This window comes from Meles meles, chromosome 10, assembly GCF_922984935.1.
Source record: "Meles meles chromosome 10, mMelMel3.1 paternal haplotype, whole genome shotgun sequence".
NCBI lineage: Eukaryota > Metazoa > Chordata > Mammalia > Carnivora > Mustelidae > Meles > Meles meles.
Genome location: NC_060075.1, coordinates 90,171,609 through 90,178,303, shown reverse-complemented (window position 1 = coordinate 90,178,303; position 6,695 = coordinate 90,171,609).

Sequence of the window (6,695 nt, the reverse complement as noted above, 5' to 3'; positions counted from 1 at the left end):
TCTAATAGGACTCTCATCCTAAGTCTCAAAGAATTGCCAGAATAGTTTTCCAAGGCGAATGAGCAGTTCACGAAGTAAATAATTACACAAGGAAACAAGACACCATGAAGGAGAGTGACAGAAAATGGATCCATAAAAGGCTCAGATATTAAAATTATGAGACATTCTAAAATAACTATGCTTAATGCTTTTCAAAAAATAAAATAGCTTGGGTGCCTGGGTGGCTCAGTGTGTTAAGCCTCTGCCTTCAACTCAGGTCATGATCTCAGGGTCCTGGGATCAAGCCCCACATCAGGCTCTCTGCTCAGGGGGAGCCTGCTTCCTCCTCTCTGTCTGCCTGCCTCTCTGCCTACTTGTGATCTCTGTCAAATAAATAAATAAAATCTTAAAATAATAATAAAATGACATAGTTTGAAAATATCTATAGCCAAAGAAAATTTTTTAAATGACCTAGATTTGGGGGCACCTGGGTGGCTCGGTGGGATCAGAGCTACAGAAGAAGAAAGAGAAAATGAGCGAGAAGCTACGTTTCAGGAGATAAGCACTCAGGATTTATCCAAGTTTATAAGGAAGAAGCAATAATCCAAAGGTTAAAGAAGCTCAATGAATTCCAAGCATCCAGGCACATCACTGTGGAATTGCAAATCAACATCACAGAGGATCTTAAAAGCAGCCAGAGGGGGAAAGCTGGCATTCTAAGGACAGAGACTGCTGTCTGAACTCCCAACAATTGCAGTCAGAAGATACTGCTGCGTCCCAAAAGGACCGTGTCTTCTGTGTGTGTGTGTACCTGTGCTCAACCTGCAGTATTTCACCTCGCCCTCCCCTACCACTCTAGGTTTGCACGATTTTTTTTATTATGTTCAGTTAGCCAGCATATAGTACATCATTCGTTTTTGATGTCATGTTCAGCGATTCACTAGTTGCATATAACACCCAGTGCTCATCCTCACACATGCCCTCCTTAATGTCCATCACCCAGTTACCAACCCCTCACCCTTCTCCGTTCTGTAACCTTCAATTTGTTTCCCGGAGTCCAGAGTCTCTCATGGTTTGTCTCCCTCTCTGATTTCTTCCCATTCAGTTTTCCCTTCCTCCCTCTGTGTTCCTCTGTGCTATTCCTTTTGTTCCACATATGAGTGAAACTGTATAATTGTCTTTCTCTGCTTGACTTATTTCACTTAGCACAATCCCATCTAGTTCCATCCATGGCAATGCAAATGGTGGGTGTTCATCCTTTCTGATGGCTGAGTAATATTCCATTGTATAGATGAACCACATTTTTTTTCCACTTTTTATTTCTTTTCAGCGTAACAGTATTCATTGTTTTTGCACCACACCTAGTGCTCCATGCAATACGTGCCCTCCCTATTACCCACCACCTGGTTCCCCAACCTCCCACCCCCCGCCCCTTCAAAACCCTCAGGTTGTTTTTCAGAGTCCATAGTCTCTCATGGTTCATCTCCCCTTCCAGTTTCCCTCAACTCCCTCTCCTCTCCATCTCCCCATGTCCACCATGTTCTTTGTTATGCTCCACAAATAAGTGAGACCATATGATACTTGACTCTCTCTGCTTGACTTTTTTCACTCAGCATAATCTCTTCCAGTCCCATCCATGTTGCTACAAAAGTTGGGTATTCATCCTTTCTGATGGAGGCATAATACCCCATCATGTATATGGACCACATCTTCCTTATCCATTCGTCCGTTGAAGGGCATCTTGGTTCTTTGCACAGTTTGGCGACCGTGGCCATTGCTGCAATAAACATTGGGGTACAGATGGCCCTTCTTTTCACTACATCTGTATCTTTGGGGTAAATACCCAGTAGTGCAATTGCAGGGTCATAGGGAAGCTCTATTTTTAATTTCTTGAGGAATCTCCACACTTGAACCACATCTTCTTTATCCATTCGTCTGCTGGAGGGCATTTCAGCTCCTTCCACACTCTTAAAAGGAATTATCTGCCAACATAAAACCCTATTCCCACTAAAAATATTTTACAGGAATGAGGATAAAATTATGACACTTTCAGATCACCAAACACTGAAGGTTTGCTACCAACAAGGGAAATTCTAATAGAAGAAGGAATAAAGAATAATAAAAGTGGTAAATATCTATGGATAAACTAAACACAACTGGCTATATGAAACAATGATACTGTCTTATGGATTTAAGTTAAACAATACTTAAAAACTACAAGTACAGCCTAACTCAGGAGTAAGATAAATGGAGTTAAAAGTGTTCTGAGGCACTTGAATTGTCAGGAGATGAAATTTATTCATTGATTTTAGACTTTGATAAGTATGAATACTGAATTAATAGGAATAGGAATAAAGTATGTTGCTTTCAAACAGGGAAGGTTAAAATTTGTCAAAAGAAGGCTAACAACGGGAGAAAAAGAAATAAAAACAAGTGGTACAAATAGCAAAATTAAAAGATGAATGATACATTCCACATACATGTTGCATGTATGAGTAATATATACATATACCCTATATGCACATAAAATCAGTCAAAAGATAGAATAGTTTTGGGTTTTTTTTAATTCAAGTATTTGTTGCTTGTAAGAGACACATCTAAAATGTAAGATGAAAAAGGCTGAAAATATTTTCTAAATTAGCAATTTATTAAAAAATAATTGCTCTTTTCCTTTATTTTTTATTAATGTATAATATATTATTTGTTTCAGGGGTACAGGTCTGTGGTTTGTCAGTCTTACACAATTCACAGCACTCACCACAGCACATACCTTCCTCATTGTCCATCACCCAGCCACCCCATCCCTCCCTCTCTGGTTTCGTCCTGTTTCGTTTTTCCCTCTCTTCCCCCATGATCCTCTGCCTTGTTTCTCAAATGACAGGGATGGAACTAGAGCATATTAGAGCGAAATAAGTCAATCAGAGAAAGTCAATTATCATGTGATCTTGCTGATATGTGGAATTTGAGAAACAATGCTATTTTCCTTTAAATCAGATGGCCTGTTTGTTCAGTGCTGCTGACCGAGGCAGGCTGGAACAACACATTGCGTCACTGGGCTGCGGAATGGTGCCAACTCAGTGGCACTCACAAGGAACACAGCATTCCAGCCGTGTGCTCCCGGCTTTATTTACAAGCTTTGTGGATAACAAGTGCCCTGGGCAAAGAGCTCTTTTGGTCTCCCCTCAGTGTGGTGATGCCCAGGAAGCCGCTTTAGGAATGCCAGAGGACATTTTAGTGCAGGAAATACTGCTTTCTGAGAAACGGTGCCTGCTGTTGGTTCTTTTTCTGGACTCTCCTGTATCCAATTTTTGTATTTTTTACATGCATTCTCTATATCCTTGAGCAGGGTTTAGGTGCATTATCTTTTGTATCACGAGGCGGAGTAGGAAAAGGATAGGGTGAGAATTATCTGTGGGGTTTTTCTGAACCATACTTATTCCTGAATATTTGATACTTGCGGAAATATTTGATATGACAGTGGAAAAGACCTGTGTAACCTGGATAAGCCACCAGAAAATTCTTCAGCACCCATCCTCTCCGGTCAAGAATCTCTGCTCTATATACAGCGCTACTTGAATATTGATTCAGGACTTCATTCCTATGCGCTCCATAAAGCATATCACTTCTGTTCTAAACCTTCAGAAGTTTTCTCCCTCCTCTTAGAGAGCAAGACAGAGTGAAAGATGGCCTGGAAAGGTTCTGTGAGATTTATACAACTCGTAATCCCCCTACCCTGCCCGACAAAGGAACATCACTGTATTTTTTCCTACAGGGAGTGAAGAAAAGAATGACTTAGCTCTGGAAAAGGACACATTTCATACTATTTCCAGGCTCTGCAAAATGTGTCCTCTCCACTCCTCCTATGATAACCTGGAAAAATAAACCTCTGAGGAGATTTCCACATACAGAGGAGTTCCAAGTATATACTTTTCTGTTACATACATTCCGTAAAAGGGGCAAGTATAACCGTAATTATCAAGAAAGGCAAGCATTTTTGATAAATGGAGTTACAAGTACTGGCCTCCTAACACAAGACAGAGCCGTGCCCAGGACTCCTCTGGAAATGAGTTTTTTCAGCTGCTGGAGGCGGGTGAAGAGAGCTGTCAGCTACCGAGAGCCACTGGCCCATTGGAAAAAAACCATAGGACCGTGTACTGAAAAACAATTTAGCATTGTGTGTATGTGTGTATACATATATATGCATACACATACATACTTATTCCTTTCCTTCTTCGCTAGTTTAAAACTAAAAACAGAAAACAAAATAACCAATATTTGTATCACAAATAGTTAAGAAGCTATTTCAATCCCACGTTGTATCCAGGGACACTAAATCTCGATAGGCAGAAACTATGAATCTCTGGATAAAACAGTGTCTTCGACAGGTCCTCATCTGTTTCCACCACTGGATACTGCCCTCTCTGAGGGCAGGAACAACGCCTGACCTGTTTCACTACTTCCTGCGGCTTCGGTGAGGCACAGCAGACACTGAACAATCACAAGCTGAATGAATGAAGTTTCATCGTCCGATCTCACTTTCACCTCACACCAGCCCTCCACTGCCGAGCCGCAGCTCATTCTCCAACTGCCTCATCGACGGCATACCACCCGCCCAGATTCTCATTAACCAGAGCCAAATGCTGATGTTTTTTAAGGCAAGAAAGGATAGGGGGAAACTGGCCAACCATTCAAGTAGCCTCGTTCATCTGCATCTTGTGGGGGAGCCTCAGACTAGCATTTCCATCTGCTTTACCCAGAAAAGGTCAAGTTTGATCATTTCCCAGCAGCCCCCCACAAAACTTCAAATGGTACGAAGCTCTCAGGATTTCACAGTTCAGAAGGCCTGACCGCTCGGGGCAGTTAGAACTCCCTAAAGTGCGAGCCAGTCACTCACTTCCACATGTACTACTGAAACCCTTCCTTTGGGCAGTGCCCCTCATCCTGCTGCATCCGTTCTGTTTGGTCCCCTTCTACTCTACTACACTCTGATGCTGGTTCTACCCCTCCAGGGGGATTTCTTGAACCACTCATGGTCACGACCTGCAGCTAAAACACACTGGCCTAAACTGACCCAAGTACGGCATGACCCACCCTCATCATATTCACAAAGTCGCAGCTCTTTAGGAAGCCCCACAACCAGCAGCTCCTAAGCCAAATTTAGGGGCTCCAAGTATAAATATATGAGCTTCAGGAATGTAGTGAGTTAACAGATTTGCTCACTGCGCTATTTCCTATGTAAAGAAGACTAGAAGGGGAAAAAAATAACAAATATGTTTGCCAACTCTGTGCTAAGCATGCTAGGTAGTTTGCATAAATTATCTTCCTTCAACTCTTCAACACTCTCTATGGTAGGCATCACCCCCACTTTAGAGGTGAAAAAACTGATGAGCACAGGCAGAAAGCAACAGATCTATGGCCACACAACCAGTATGGTATAAGTGAGATTTCCAGCCAGAGCTACGTGACTCCACAGGCTACCATGCTCATCCTCCCGACCGCTTTGCATCAGCCATGAAGGGTATTTTCCCTTGTGTCTGTCCACATGTGGCTTCTCACTCCAGATCTGGCTTTTTTATGTTAAATAATCTCTATACCCCAAGTGGGGCTCAAATTCACAATCCTGAGATCCAGAGTGGCATGCTCCTCCCACTGAGCCAGACAGGACCCCCCGATCTGGCTTTTTATCACTTTCTCCAGGAAGGGGCCTCTAAGAAGCCACTGTTTGTCGACTCCTAGAGATATAAGTGGCACTTCATTTTTAAGATTTTATTTGTTTATTTGACACAGAGAGAGATCACAAGTAAGCAGAGAGGCAGGCAGAGAGAGAGAGGGGGAAGCAGGCTCCCCACTGAGCAGGGAGCCTGATGTGGGGCTTGATCCCAGGACCCTGAGATTATACCTGAGCTGAAGGCAGAGGCTTAACCCACTGAGGCACCCAGGCACCCCAAGGCACTTCATTTTTCTACGACATTCTGCAGTGCTTGGTCATGGATGTGCAGTGTGTGCACAATGTCAAGTGCGTATGCATGTGTGTGCATCTACTGCTCTTCTACCAAATCATACACAGGCTTTCAGTAAACAGGCACTTGCAGTTCTTGGAAATGAACATCAGACTCCATGACTATCTTTTCTGGTGCCTCATGTGACCCAGTTGCTGAAGAAGGACTCGCTAGACCATTTCTAGTTATTTTTAGCTCCTTCTAACACTGACCTAGACTGCTCACTGAAGAGGCAGTAGAAGACAGGAAGGGCTGTATCAGCCTCATCAAAATGACTTCTCGGGCAGCTGACTGTTCACAGTTTTGCGACAAGGACTGAAAATAAGAAATCACATGTGCATAGCTTTCCAAGCGGGGAAATAAAGAGCAAGCAATCCGGACTGCCCACCAGTAATCCAGACTGCCACCTCAGCCAGCTGAGGCTGTGGGAAAAAAGAAAGCAAAGAATATAAAGAGGGAAGTAGGGCACTATTAACAAATCAGCAACCAACCAACCCCTAAGAGCAAAACCATGTAAAGAACCAAAGATCTGTTCCCCTCCCTGACTTCCTCCTTCAGTTTTCCTCAAAGGGTTGCTGGTGTATGTGGTACCATGGGAAACTGAGAGCAACTCTCCTGGGCTATACACTTAAAGAAGCACTCTGCACTCACATCATGGTATATGGGGGAAGGGGCTTAGCCCAATAGAAACAATGCAAATTCCTTTCACCGGAACAT